This window comes from Erpetoichthys calabaricus, chromosome 6 (genome assembly GCF_900747795.2).
Source record: "Erpetoichthys calabaricus chromosome 6, fErpCal1.3, whole genome shotgun sequence".
Classification (NCBI taxonomy): Eukaryota; Metazoa; Chordata; class Cladistia; order Polypteriformes; family Polypteridae; genus Erpetoichthys; species Erpetoichthys calabaricus.
Window position 1 is genome coordinate 205,953,426 of NC_041399.2, and position 12,644 is coordinate 205,966,069.

Below are 12,644 nucleotides of genomic sequence, written 5' to 3' on the forward strand. Positions count from 1 at the left end.
TGCCACAAGTTTGGCACACCTATCCTTGGCCAGTTTCGCCCATTCCTCTTTGCAGCACCTCTCAAGCTCCATCAGGTTGGATGGGAAGCGTCGGTGCACAGCCATTTTAAGATCTCTCCAGAGATGTTCAATCGGATTCAAGTCTGGGCTCTGGCTGGGCCACTCAAGGACATTCACAGAGTTGTCCTGAAGCCACTCCTTTGATATCTTGGCTGTGTGCTTAGGGTCGTTGTCCTGCTGAAAGATGAACCGTCGCCCCAGTCTGAGGTCAAGAGCTCTCTGGAGCAGGTTTTCATCCAGGATGTCTCTGTACATTGCTGTAGTCATCTTTCCCTTTATCCTGACTAGTCTCCCAGTCCCTGCTGCTGAAAAACATCCCCACAGCGTGATGCTTCCACCACCATGCTTCACTGTAGGGATGGTACTGACCTGGTGATGAGCGGTGCCTGGTTTCCTCAAAACGTGACACCTGGCATTCACACCAAAGAGTTCAATCTTTGTCTCATCAGACCAGAGAATTTACTTTCTCATGGTCTGAGAGTCCTTCAGGTGCCTTTTGGCAAACTCCAGGTGGGCTGCCGTGTGCCTTTTACTAAGGAATGGCTTTTGTCTGGCCACTCTACCATACAGACCTGATTGGTGGATTGCTTCAGAGATGGTTGTCCTTCTGGAAGGTTCTTCTCTCTCCACAGAGGACCTCTGGAGCTGTGACAGAGTGACCATCGCGTTCTTGGTCACCTCCCTGACTAAGGCCCTTCTCCCCCCGATCACTCAGTTCAGATGGCCGGCCAGCTCTAGGAAGAGTCCTGGTGGTTTCAAACTTCTTCCACTTACGGATGATGGAGACCACTGTGCTCATTGGGACATTCAAAGTAGCAGAAATTTTTCTGTAACCTTCCCCAGATTTGTGCCTCCAGACAATCCTGTCTCAGAGGTCTACAGACAATTCCTTTGACTTCATGCTTGGTGTGTGCTCTGACATGAACTGTCAACTGTGGGACCTTATATAGACAGGTGTGTGCCTTTCCAAATCATGTCCAGTCAACTGAATTTACCACAGGTGGACTCCAATGAAGCTGCAGAAACATCTCAAGGATGATCAGGGGAAGCAGGATGCACCTGAACTCAGTTTTGAGCTTCATGGCAAAGGCTGTAAATACTTATGTACATGTGCTTTCTCAATTTTTATTTTTAATAAATTTGCAAAAATCTCAAGTAAACGTTTTTCACGTTGTCATTATGGGGTGTTGTGTGTAGAATTCTGAGGAAAAAAATTAATTTAATCCAGTTTAGAATAAGGCTGTAATATAAGAAAATGTGGAAAAAGTGATGCGCTGTGAATACTTTCCGGATACACTGTAGTTCTCTTGTGAAAAGCAGACATACATACAGAGAGACAGACAGACAGAAGTTGGATTTTATGATATTAATATAGTATATTATATAAAAGTACTGCCTTTGTAAAACAAATAAAAATGTAAAACATGATAGGTTTTTTTTTACGTTTGGGAACATTTTATGAGAAGCAATAATCTTTAAAAGCTTTTCCTTTCAAACAAAAAGCTTTAGTAAAGAAAAGGAGAGTGTTGCAAAAGTGCACTTACTTCCCATAAAAGTGTTTTTTAGAGTCATTAAACAACTCTGAAATCCATTTGCACACCGATTCTAAATTTGCGTGAAGGACAAATTATTTGCCAAGCGAGAAAGCATTCTTCTCCTTATAATGTCATCCCATGCCATTTGCTTGAGTTAATTAAAAAATACCTGAAAGTTGTTCTGAATATAAAAGAAAACCTGTACAAGGTGCCATCGAATATATCAATCAAGCAGCTACTAGGGCCATGCTTCATGCCATACGAAACATTAATAAGTGATTGCACACTCCTGCATGGCTATTATACGGTACTTCCTCTGAAGGTTGTGTATCATGATTCATATTTTAATTAACACAATAACACTTAATTTATCTATTTATTCATGAGCGAACCAGCTTTAAGCACAGCTGAGGCTTTATTGGATTGAAGCCTATCTCAGTGGATTCCGGTGCAAGGTAGGGGACCACCTGTGGATGGGTGGCAATGCTGAAGCTCACACACGTGCACTCATTGATTTACTGGGGCTGGGATGAAATCTTTAGGAAGAGAGAGGAAGACTTGAATTCCAAGAGGGAAAATCCACACAGACACAGGGAGAACAATTAGACTCCACACTGACTGTGCGCAGACTTTAAATTTGAAATGAAGAATAAAATGATGATGTTATCAAATGCTTTCAGAAAGCATTTGATAAGATGCCACAGGAGAGGCTGGACATCAAACTAAAAGATGGTGGAATTCAGCATGATGTTTGTAGACACAGGAAGCAGAGGGTTATGGTGTGTGGAACCTCATCAGAACTGACTGATGTTAAGAGTGGTGACCAGCAGGGGTCAGTGCTAGGGCCACTGCTACTTTTAATCCATAAATAATTTGGATAGTAAGGTTACAGAAAAATTTCTGCTGCTTTGAAGGTCCCAATGAGCACATTGGCCTCCATCATCCGTAAGTGGAAGACGTTCGAAACCACCAGGACTCTTCCTAGAGTTGGCCGGCCATCTAAACTGAGCGATCGGGGGAGAAGGGCCTTAGTCAGGGAGGTGACCAAGAACCCGATGGTCACTCTGTCAGAGCTCCAGAGGTCCTCAGTGAAGACAGGAGAACCTTCCAGAAAGATAACCATCTCTGCAGCAATCCACCAATCAGGCCTGTACGGTAGAGTGGCCAGACGGAAGCCACTCCTTAGTAAAAGGCACATGGCAGCCCACCTGGAGTTTGCCAAAAGGCACCTGAAGGACTCTCAGACCATGAGAAAGAAAATTCTCTGGTCTGATGAGACAAAGATTGAACTCTTTGGTGTGAATGCCAGGCGTCACGTTTGGAGGAAACCAGGCAACACACATCACCAAGCCAATACCATCCCTACAGTGAAGCATAGTGGTGGCAGCATCATGCTGTGGGGATGTTTTTCAGCGGCAGGAACTGGGAGACTAGTCAGGATAAAGGGAAAGATGACTGCAGCAATGTACAGAGACATCCTGGATGAAAACCTGCTCCAGAGCGCTCTTGACCTCAGACTGGGGCGACGGTTCATCTTTCAGCAGGACAACGACCCTAAGCACACAGCCAAGATATCAAAGGAGTGGCTTCAGGACAACTCTGTGAATGTCCTTGAGTGGCCCAGCCAGAGCCCAGACTTGAATCCGATTGAACATCTCTGGAGAGATCTTAAAATGGCTGTGCACCGACGCTTCCCATCCAACCTGATGGAGCTTGAGAGGTGCTGCAAAGAGGAATGGGCGAAACTGGCCAAGGATAGGTGTGCCAAGCTTGTGGCATCATATTCAAAAAGTCTTGAGACTGTAATTGCTGCCAAAGGTGCATCGACAAAGTATTGAGCAAAGGCTGTGAATACTTATGGACATGGGATTTGTCAGTTTTTTTTTATTTTTAATAAATTTGTAAAAACCTCAAGTAAACTTTTTTCACGTTGTCATTATGGGATGATGTTGGTTGAATTTTGAGGGAAAAAATGAATTTAATTCCATTTTGGAATAAGGCTGTAACATAACAAAATGTGGAAAAAGTGATGCGCTGTGAATACTTTCTGGATGCACTGTAGATAACATTTTTAAACCTGTTCCACTGCTCCTCGACTGTCTCCTCACTTAAAAGCTTATCCCAATGTATCCTTCTTAGACTTTGTCGCATCTGCTCCAAATTAGCCCTACCAAAGTTCAACTTAACAATTTTAGTCTTACATCTGCACTCTTACAAAATACTGAGAATTGTATTACATTATGGGGACTTGACCCTAGTGGTTCAATCACCTCTACAAACTCAATCCTATCGTGATCATTACAAAATACTAAATCCAGACAAGCTTCACCGTGCATTGGTGTTTTAACATACTGTGTTAAAAAACAGTCACTGATTGCTTATTACTTCCTTACCTATTGGGCCTGTCTTTGAATTTGGTGTGCTATAGTGCAGGTCTTCCTTCTTTGGGAGCAGTGGAGACCTAATATGCAGATCTTTGTGTTGCTAGTTTTCTGAAATTTTAAGAACCTATGTGTTTAATTACATATATGTTGCATGGTTACTGTTTTATGTTGGTAAATCAGTCCTTTGTGTCTGTTTTGATTAAAGTTATCTATAAGAGCACATTGAAAATGTAATGAACATTACTTTTAACAATAGGAAAAGTACAGGAGCCGAAAGAGAGGACGTGCAATATCGTTATTTTTTTAATTGTTTCCATGAAATAATGGACTAATATTATCGAGATCTCGATAAAACAAAAGATCTTGTTTTCTCGAAATTATGAAATAATTGTATCTAACGTTTAATGTTTAGCTTATTGACGCCATGTCCTGTTTGAAATGGCAGAAGAGCAGAACTGTATTGATTAGCGCGTCACATTTTTGTTCAATCAAGGGCTGACGCAGGCTGAAAAATGTTTATGCCTTAGTTTAGAAAATAATAACATTAGTGTTATTATTTAAGAAGACGGTTAGCAAGGTTTCAACTGTATAGGCGAGCCTGATGCCAGGAGCAAAGGGTTAAGTTTTGTTTTCTCGAGATCTCAATAAAATTAGTCTGTTATCTCGAAGAGACAATTTAAAAAAATAACGATATTGCACGTCTTCTCTCGGCTTCCATAGTTTAGTATATTTTGATTTGATTTATACAATTACAATAACACTCTATAAATTAATTTGTGCTTAGTATATTTTGATTTAATTTATAAAACTACAATCATACTCTGTAAATTAATTTTTGTACACTTTGATAATCATATCCTAATTAGTATACTTTTTTAATTTATTCACTGATTCAAGATTTTGCAAACAGCATCAACTTGTACTACTCAGTTCCCACCAACTTCTCACGCCAGATCAATTTATTTATTTGAATGGAAGGACTCTCTGTGTCTTAATTCCATCTCGGAGCTGGTACTGAGTACAATTTATGAACTTATTACAGGAAATCACTTACTGGGGTTTACCATACAGCAAAACAGCCAATGACCATCATAATTTTTCCCATTTGCATTCAGTCTGCGTGTGAAGTGAATGGCACTTTGATTGCTTTCACTAGCATGAGTCAATGAATTGCATCACTGAATGAATTACAAAACACATGGAAATGAACAATTTGCATAGGAAATCTACACAAGGAGCAGATGTTTCCACTTTTCTTTCCTCTTTTGTCCTTTTCAGATCTGCTTTGTCCTGAAGAGGACTGCAGTGGCAACAGGATGAGCTTCTTCATCTCAACAGAAATTTCCAGCTCTTCCTCGACAGTTTTCAGGCACTCCCAAATCAACTTGGGAATTTAATCTTCCCAGCTGGCTCTGGATCTCCTCCCTGAAGGCTTAGCCAAACACACCTTCTTCATAGATGCCAGATCATCTTATCTTGTTCTATGTGATGTGGAGCAGTGGCAGCACTATTCCATAATTCTCCTTGATTGTCAAGCTCTAAATTGAACCATAGAGAGTCGCTGCTTGTGTCTCTGCTTAATATCTTCAGGTCATAACTCCTTAATTTGTGGCACGCTTCCTTGAAAATGAAAGCATTCCATCCTTTTCCAAGAATAACACATGGACTGTTTATAGCCATTTTAGCTTTTTCACCCAACCACATCACAACACGATGCAAATCATTCCAGTGCATGCTGTAGACTACGTCTTTTACGGTCACGTTGTGATACTCTTCCCACTTCTTCATGATTGATCTAACTGGATATTCAGTGACTTGGAGATTTCTTCTTCCTCTGCTTTGTGCTTTTCAATGCTCTTTTAATGGAGTTGCATGCAGTATTTGCTTGTCTTCATTGCGACAGCCCACCATACTGACTCACCTCCAGTTGGATCTTCCTCAAATAGTTGCATTCATGTTACAATCAACTGAAACCCCAGACAGATGATCTCCACTGAACTGATTATTTGACTTCTAAAATCAAATGGAAACACCAGTGATGATTTAGGGGTGTCATATTAAAGGTGGTGAATAATTATCTATCTATCTATCTAATTACACGATTAATTATTTTGTGTTCTTTATTTGTAATTGGGCGACCTTGTGTCTTTGTGGACCTGGAGAAAGCATATGACAGGGTGCCTCGAGAGGAGTTGTGGTATTGTATGAGGAAGTTGGGAGTGGCAGAGAAGTACGTAAGAGTTGTACAGGATATGTACGAGGGAAGTGTGACAGTGGTGTGGTCTGCGGTAGGAGTGGTGGAGGTGGGATTACATCAGGGATCGGCTCTGAGCCCTTTCTTATTTGCAATGGTGATGGACAGGTTGACAGACGAGATTAGACAGGAGTCCCCTTGGACTATGATGTTTGCTGATGACATTGTGATCTGTAGCGAGAGTAGGGAGCAGGTTGAGGAGACCCTGGAGAGGTGGAGCTATGCTCTAGAGAGGAGAGGAATGAAGGTCAGTAGGACCACCAAGACAGAATACATGTGTGTGAATGAGAGGGAGGTCAGTGGAATGGTGAGGATGCAAGGAGTAGAGTTGGCGAAGGTGGATGAGTTTAAATACTTGGGATCAACAGTACAGAGTAATGAGGACTGTGGAAGAGAGGTGAAGAAGAGAGTGCAGGCAGGGTGGAGTGGGTGGAGAGGAGTGTCAGGAGTAATTTGTGACAGGTATCAGCAAGAGTGAAAGGGAAGGTGTAGAGGACGACAGTGAGACCAGCTATGTTATATGGGCTAGAGATGGTGGCACTGACCAGAAAAACAGGAGACAGAGCTGGAGTTGGCAGAGTTAAAGATGCTAAGATTTGCTTGGGTGTGACAAAGATGGCCAGGATTAGAAATGAGGACATTAGAGGGTCAGCTTAGGTTGGGTGGTTGGGAGACAAAGTCAGAGAGGCGAGATTGTGTTGGTTTGGGCATGTGCAGAGGAGAGATGCTGGGTATATTGGGAGAAGGTTGTTAAAAATAGAGCTGTCAGGTAAGAGGAAAAGAGGAAGGCCTAAGAGAAGGTTCATGGATATGCTTAGAGAAGACTTGCAGGTGATGGGTGTGACAGAGCAAGATGACGAGGACAGGAAGATATGGAACAAGATGAACCATTGTGACAACCGCTAACGGGAGCAGCTGAAAGAAGAAGAAGAAGAAGATTTGTAATTGGGTGGCATAGTGGCACAGTGGTAGTGCTGCTGCCTCGTAGTGAGGGTTTGCCTCCTGGGTCCTCCCTGGTGGAGTTTGCATGTTCTCTCTCTGTCTGTGTGGGTTTCCTAAGGGTTCTCTGGTTTCTTCCCAAAGTCCTAAGATATACATGTTAGGTGAATTGGTGATGTTACCCTAGTGTGGTGTGTAGGTGTGTGTGTTTGCACTGCGATGGCCTGACACCCCGTCCAGGGTTTGCTTCTGCCTTGTGCCCTATGCTAGCTGGTAATAGGCTCCAGCCTATTGTTTAGGACAAAGACACATTTTTCCTTGATTTAACCCTCTGCTCCAAAGTTTAAAATTACAAATCAAACAATTCAGACGTATCTGGAAGGTTGCCGGTTCAAATCCTGTTAAGTGCCAGAAGGGATCCTATCAAGGCCCTTGACCTCAAAATTGCTCCAAGGGAGCTCTACAATGACTGACCCTGCACTCTGACTCCCTAAGGTCATGAAGAAAAGATAATTAAGTGTATCAAATCAAAAAATAAATAAATTCAAATCTGTTTTGCCCCACATCTTGTTAGCTGTTATTTTTTGAGCTGTGCTCTTCCTTCATCTTGTCATTTATTAACACACCAGTCAGTCACATCCCACACTCCACAGTGGTGCTAGAAAAGTCTATGAAACTCACATAAAGCATGCAGGTCCCATAATAAACATTTGAATACAATACACCCCATATGTCTCATATAGGCACCCCTTTATCTCTTGTTTAGTTGTGGTACGCAGCAATTTGAACCTCTGTCTACTTGCTTCTCTTTGTCTTGATCCAACCATGGAAATCACTCACCTTGTAAGTGTCTTTTAAAGCTTTTTTGTTTAATGTATATTGTCTGCTATGTATTGCTTTGTAAATCATTCTTTATTGTCTTTGGTTGTACACCTGTATGTTTCTTTTGTATATAGTTCAGTTTACAACTAGGTACGTCCAGTAAAAGCCTTCAAGAAAGCTCACCCCTTGTCGTTTTTATGTGGATGTGGCGAGTTGTTTAAGCTCTCTGCGGCCGCGTTGCACGGACAGCGTGGAGTGAGGCAGAAAAAAAACAATTTGACATCTCTTGTCCTACTTGTACCCTTAGCATTCCTGGGTATCCTTGTGTGTCTCAGCCTCTCTTGCTTGGCACTTCCTCTCTCGATTGCATTCCCACAAGGCCTGCTTCTCAGACTCTGTCATGTCAAGGTGCTTTGCTTGCATCCTGTCCATTATTTTTACAAAAAACCAATGGTAGATAAGCCCCCATTACCCATTATTACCATTATTGCGAAAACATCATTTGTATTCTTGCAAATACTTCCCATCTTTAAAGGCAACTTGGGTTGTGCCTCCATAGTATTTAGCGACCTAACATCACTTGGTATGTTATATGCTTCGTTTTCATTGAAACTGCTCTGTTCTAACTCTTTTGTTGTAAAAATACAAAAAAACAAAAAGAATGCCACTATCCAGAATTGAACTTTGTACCCCTAAAGGACTGTGTCAACATCCCTACATACTGAGTCACCAAAGCCAAACTAGCCAATCAAACGAAAGCCAAACAAGTCAATCTGATCACACACACAGCACAGACTTTTTTTCTATTGAAGCCTGATCCTGGGGACTATGTAGATTTTAATGGTTGGATCTACAGCACCTCCTCGTCACTGTACAATAATCATTTTCAGTTTTAGGTACTCACATTCGATCACACCACTACCTTCTTGGTGTGTATTCTGTCAAATGTCCCCAGTTTAATAGAATTACAAGAACACAAACACACAGTAGCATTTTATTGTATAGTAGTTTGTTATGAACTTGTGACTTCCAAAGCTCTAAAGTCCCAAACAATGAATAAAATGCCCACTAGAGGGGGAAATTCCATCCAAAACCCAGCTAACATCACAGAGGGCAACATAGAATATTTTTAAAAAACAGACATATTTTCAGTACAAGCTCTGTTAAACAGTAAACCTCCTGAAAGCACATTTCCCACTAGGGGTTGAAATACCATCCAAAATGAAGCTAATAACACAGAGGGCAATGTAGAATTTATATAAACAAAAGATTTTTTTTTTTTTAGTAAAAGCTCTGTTAAGCAGTAAAGCTCCAAAAAGCACAAAAGGCACAGCATGGAATGAATGAAAAGGCAAAGGCAATCTAAAACAAACAAGTCCCAATCTCCAATCCAGCAAGAAAAGTAAAAAAAATACAAAGCATTGAGGTAAAAAACATCCAGAAATTCACAAAATAATTGAAAAGTAGAATACGCAGAAGAACTCACCACCACCACCACCATCACTACCACCATGTGCACATTCTCAATGAACCGCAAGGGACTATGGACTATCCCCACCTTTATAGGGCAGAAGGTGGTCACTCGCAGTGATGGGAAGGTGGCTCTGCCTCTTGGGGGTCCACCCACAAAACACTATGAACATAAAGGGAGATACAAAGATACATAGAAACCATCCCATCCATCCAGTTTCCAACCCGCTGAATCCGAACACAGGGTCACGGGGGTCTGCTAGAGCCAATCCCAGCCAACAAAGGGCACAAGGCAGGAACCAATCCTGGGCAGGGTGCCAAACCACCGCAGATATAGAAACCAAATGACCAATAATAATAGTACAAACAAAGGAATCAAATATTAACAAAACAGACATGAAAATGGTATTTGAACAGCAGCCAGGAGAGGAACGCTGGATGAAATATAATAGTAGATAAGACTCCAAAATGACAAAATGCACTTTGATTGCATTCTTATACATTTAGTATAATAGTGCAGGGATAAGTAGGCAAATGTTTGGGGGGGTCACTTTGAATTATTTACCTGGTATTATGAAATAGGAGTCATCACAGGACAGTATTCAAAGTTTAAGCCGAATGGGTAAATGGTACTGTAAAGAAAAGAAGCTTTTACGGAAAAAAAAGCTAACGTCTGTAACGGGTGTTGTGGATAAGCATGTAAATAATCCCGCAGACACCAGGAGTAAGGTTAATTCAACAGGTATGAAAAATATGAGGATAGTTTGCTTACATTCAAAATATATAAAGCCAAGTGCAAGTCAAAAGTGAGAAATTGCACATTCAGCCCCAAACCAACTGTGAATGTGTGGCGCTGGCGGTTTTAGCATTCTGTTTTACTGACATTTTTTACTGACTGTTTTACATTTGGTAATTGTCTCACTGCAATGGCAATGTTTCCATGTAGGTTTAAGTTCTAACCTGACAAAAGCGCATTTTTATTTAGGAAGAACATCATGTGTGAAATATATTTCATTCAGCTTTATTGTCTGGTCTTATGTGAAGTAGTCATTGAGCCATCTACTTACACTATTTGTTTAATTCACAGGAGCAAAACAAGAAATAGAGATGATTGAGATGCCACTTCATAACAGCCACCATGTTGTACCCATTCACACAATACTCCCACCCCCCCAAAGTTCTCCTTTCAGTCGCCCCAGACGTCCCCAACAAGGTTACATGCTCCAGCTACAGTTTTTGTGGATTCAGATAATATATAGACCCCTTCACTTTCTGCACACTTTATTGTGTTGTTGTTGTTGTCACAACTTTCTCGGACAGGATGGCGATAACAATGGCTCAGCTGTGGATAATTATCTGCTCGGGTGATATGCTCCTCCAGCACACTGGGTGGCAGCATGTCTCTGCTTCTGCTCAAGTCTGGATTCCCACAGGGCTACATAGGAATTGCAACTGGAGATTGTAATCCTGTTGGAGACCTCTGGGGTTGTTGGAGGGAGCTTTTGGGGGGGGGACAGGTTTGCTGCCCATCCATATTACTAACCGAGAATAAACCGGATATGGATGCAGGTACATGGCATGCCCATGGACACAGGAGACATAGTGCGCAGGCGCCGACAGCGAGCAAAGTCTGATCCACCGAGAACGAAGGAGTCACAGCTCAATAAAGAAGGAGCTCAACTAACGTAAATAAGAAATGAGGCAACGCACCCATAGGTAACCACACAGCCACACAATAAAGAGGATTCAGCCCACTGCCCCAGAGTGAAACGGGAAATACTATGGAGTCCACAAAGGTCCACAACACACAGCATAATCAAACCAGAGATAGTACGGAAAGCGCAGGCACCTACAATGTGTTTCTGAACCATACCTCACCACCGCAAGCGAATTCTGATACACCACCAAAACCGAAAGAGCTCAACTAACGGAAATCCGAAATAAAGCAATGAGCACAGACAATACGGAACCCTAACCGTCCACACTACACAGCATAGTCAAACCCGACATAGTACGAAAGGCGCGGGCGCCTACAACGCGTGTCTAACACACTGCAGACAGACCCCCGAGATGGTACAGAAGCCCCAGAGATATGGACTCCACAGCATATGTGAATCACATTACAGTAATACAATAATATGAGTACTCACAGACAAAACAAACACAATAGGCTTCGGCGTCCCACCCCACAATCAAACCGGAGAGAGTATGGCGTCCCCAAACGTCCACAAAACACAGCATAGTCAAACCCGAGATAGTACGCAGGGCGCATGCGCCTACAATGACTACCACATGAAACACACACACAGCACCGGAGGTATAATATTAGCTCAATTAACCTACAGATGTCGTAACGGTGAACATGATACATATGTGACAATTACCAGGACAGACAATAATCTCTTTAAAATCTATTTCAGGTTACCAAGACCAGGGGTTGGCGAGCGAAGCGAGCAGGGGGCAGAGCCCCTCTAGTATCTGTCTGACCTGGAAATGATTCCAAGGTATACTGGTGACATACTAGATGTACTTCTCAGTTCTACTTCAAAAGAGGCCCTTCCTCTTTAGCAAGGTGAGTGAGAGCCCGAAGCAGAGTAATAATAATAATAATAATAATAATACCGTATATACTCGCATTTAATTTCTTCCGCAGATAAGTCAAGGCTTGATTTTACCGTGCAATTTCCGGCATTTTAAAACGAATGAAAATCCCCATACGCGCGTGGCAGAGACACGAAGTGGCTGGTGTGTAGCGCAGGTGGGGGGTTGGTGAGTGAAGCGAGCTGGGGACGAAGCTCCCTAGTTTTTAATAAGTTGGTCCACATAAGGTTTCCTTTGAATGTGATCTGTAGGTACCGCACTGTAATTTTAGGTTTACACTTGCTCTGAAGGAATTCCGAAACAATCTGGTATTGATAAAAAAACTTCTCACGTATTTATAGTAATGTTCAATGATCCTGCATAGATTCGGTCCTCTGCACATGCGTTAATCTCGTAAGGACTTGCATGTTCTGAGAATGCATGACTTGTGCAAACTTGTAATTATAATGTACTAATACCTACTATTTAATACGGATGGGTCTTTCTTAATGGACATTTAGAATAATTGGTTGAAACACGCGTTCAATGATTTTTATTATTAATCTTGTGAGTATTGCCCAAGGGGGCGGCGGCTGGTCC

At 42.0% G+C, this 12,644-nt stretch overlaps 1 protein-coding gene across 1 annotated transcript in view; it reads right to left on the reverse strand.

Annotated features, from left to right (window-relative positions):
* myo3a (myosin IIIA) overlaps positions 1-12,644 on the reverse strand; it is a 458,747-nt gene that overhangs the window by 420,041 nt on the left and 26,062 nt on the right. The gene's annotated exons all lie outside the window — the stretch shown is intronic.